The following is a 3,350-nucleotide window of genomic DNA, read 5'->3' on the forward strand; positions in this document are numbered from 1 at the left end:
CCCACTTTCCCCTCCACAACCCCCCTAGCCCCTCCCCTCTGTCCCTGCCTCTATGAGGGCGATCCCCCACCCACTCATCCCATCCATTTCCTCCAGTTCTTTGACTTTCTTTCTTGTGTGTGCCATGATATGTGTACATAATCCACCTCCCCACACCCCCAACACACAAATGTAATTTTAAAAGAGACAATTTTGGGTTGGCGAGATGGCTCAGCAGGTAAGAGCACGGACTGCTCTTCCTGAGTTCAAATCCCAGCAACCACATGTGACTCACAACCATCCGTGATGTGATGAGATCTGACGCCCTCTTCTGGTGCGTTTGAAGACAGCTACAGTGTATTACCCGAGCTGGGCGGGAGGGAGCAGAGGTCCTGAGTTCATTCCCAGCAGCCACATGACTGCTCACTGCCATCTGTACAGCTACAATGTACTCATACACATAAAAATAAATAAATCTTTTAAAAAATAGACAATTTTATTGTATGCATTCAAGGTGGAATTACAGCATCAGGATGCTTCACTGACAACCTAAATTTGAGTCCAGAACTCCACAGTGGAAATTGAGAACTGATTTCTGCAACTTGTCCTTTGACCTCTACACTGTCATCATTGTGTTCACATACAAGCACAGAGAAAATAAATAAATTAAACCATTTGGGGTTATATTTTTCAACATGATAGAATTAGGCCTAGTGAAATGGCCGAGGAGGCCTACAAAGGTACCTGCTACAGAACCCGATGGACTGAGCTGTCCTTCCTGAATCCATGATGTAGACGTACAGAACCAATTCTTGTAAGTTCTTTTTTTTAGCTGCCAGGTCTGTGCAGTGGTGAGTGAAAGGTGTCTCCCTCCAAAAAGTAAAATAAAATAAAATAAAATAAAATAAAATAATTAAAGCCACTTTCTGCTGCATTCATCCAAGGTGGTAGAATTCGGGTTACCAAGATGGCTCACTGTGCATAGGTGCTTACTGCCAAGCCTACACACCTTAGTTTGATCTCTAGCAAGCAAACAGTAGTAGAAAATCAATTTCTGCAAGTTGTTCTCTGACATCCACACACATGCACTGTGGCATGAGAATATGCACACACAAACACATGAAGTAAATAAATGAATACATTGATGTAATTTGAATTTCAGGCCATTTTCTGTCGTATGCATTAAACATGGCAAAGCCAAAGCTGGCAAGAAGGCTCAGCGAGTCCATTCTCTTGTTTCCCTGCCTGCCAACTGGAATCCAAGGCCGGAATCCACACAGGAGAAAGGGGGAACAATTTCACCAAGTTGTTCCTACACACAATAAACAAGCAAAGAAATAATCTGGAATAATAAAGGCCAGATTCTGGCTATTGCATTGACTGTGGTAGAATTAGGGCTGACTATACGATTCAGTGAACTTGAACCCTGGGATCCATATAGTAGGAGAGAACCAATTTTCGTGTTCGGATCTCAAACAGAGCATATGTATTTATGATCAGCAGGCAGATTTCTGAGTTCAAGGTGAGCCTTGTCTACTGAGTTCCAGGACAGCCAGGGCTACAAGAGAGAAACCCTGTCTCAGAAAACAAAACAAAACAAAACAAAATTCTGGGGCAAACTGAGTACTGAAATAGTATGGCTACTGGATGTTTAATGACAAAGATTTTCCCGGAGAAACACAACACACTTGTCTCCTCACCTCAGACAGGGACCCCATGATAGACTAAAGTAGGGGTACCACCATTGTCCAACATACATGTCTATTCACTCCAAAGAGAACCCACGACAGACTATAGTATAGATATCACAGAAGTCTAACTTGGTGAACCGATGAGTTTTATGGTGGTTACTTACAGGAATATGGGTGAGGGGTTACTTACAGGAGCAGAACTGACTCAGAGGCAGCTGCATCACCAAAGCCCACCCCAGCGTGGGTGAGAGAGAGCTCACAAGGCTGGGAACCTGGAGCGCACTGCACAGCCTGCAGGCAACTCAACAGGTTGGAGAGAGTCCTTTCCAGGTTCCTCAGTGTGTCTAAACGTCTTCCAGGCAAGGCAGCCCCAGCTCCGTGGGTTCCTGCTTCTTTCAGGCAGCTGGTCTCATCTCCACTGAGGCTTGTCTTCTGTTAGCTCAGCTTTCTGCCTCTGAGAGGGACTTTCAGCTTTTATTCTTTACTCTGGCAGGGAGGAGCCTAGTAAATGTTGTCAGTTTGGGGGACTCCTTGAGCCTCTTTTAAGTTGTTTATCACCCTGCTTAAGGAGCTTCCTGAAGCTCTTTTGAGTTGTTTATCATCCTGCTTAGGAAGCTTCCTGCAGGGTGGAATGTTTCAATCCTCTGAAAAAACTCTTATACAACAGTTTACTAAGGGCTTTTGGAGTTATATTAGTAATAATTTCAACTGTAGTTGTACTGTACAGTTACTAATACTTTTATGTGTCACAACATAATATAATAATAATCATTTCAACTGTGCCTTACCCTGATAACATGGTTTCACATATACATGGGAGTATGGTAACCTCAGGACCCATCCTATGTCCAGGGAACTGGAGCATAATAATGGGTTTTACAATCAGATGGCCATTCATTGTATTTCTAGTTGCCAATTTGTAGGACACACCATTTACTTTGAGTCTCCCAGTACTTAAGACTTCCAAATGGTCCCCTCTGGTAACTGGGAACAGGAAGAAAGCTGTACGGATAGACCCCAACACACACAATCCAGATGAGCTGAGAGCAAGTATAATGTGGGCTGTGCCCCCACATACCCAGTATAGCCCACAGAGGGCATGGGACCTGATATGGACATTGCTTCAGGCCTGTCAGAGATGAGAGAAACAGGACAAGGGATAAATGTTTTGTTCAAAGTGGTTTGGGGATCCACACCCTCGGGTTTCCTAAGTGACTGTATTATAGAATCTTTGGCCCAGGCATGTGGGGCTTCCAACAGAAGTTTAAATCACATTTCCGCTAGGTAAGACAGTTTTCCCCAACAAGTGAAGTTTTATTTTGGTTTGGGATTTGGACAGGGTCTCATTATGCAGCTCAGGGGGACTTGGAACTCACTGTGTAGACCAGGCTGGGACTCAAACTCACAGAGGCCTCTGACTCTGGGGTGCTAGGTTTACAGGCATGTGCTACTACCACACTCAACCTCAATAATTGAAGTTTTAGGGAGTCAAACTTTCATAGCAGGACTAAACTCATACTAAGGATTGCAGGAATCCAGTTCCTTTTTGTCTCTCAAGGCCATTGATCTTCCATATTAGTTTCTTCACATACATAGCCACAATAGACCCTTAGCTTCTGAGCTATAGTGTCTACCAGGACCAAAAGCAGATTTCTTGCGATGGCAGGGATGACAAGTAGG

This window comes from Mastomys coucha, chromosome X (assembly GCF_008632895.1).
Source record: "Mastomys coucha isolate ucsf_1 chromosome X, UCSF_Mcou_1, whole genome shotgun sequence".
Taxonomy (NCBI): Eukaryota; Metazoa; Chordata; class Mammalia; order Rodentia; family Muridae; genus Mastomys; species Mastomys coucha.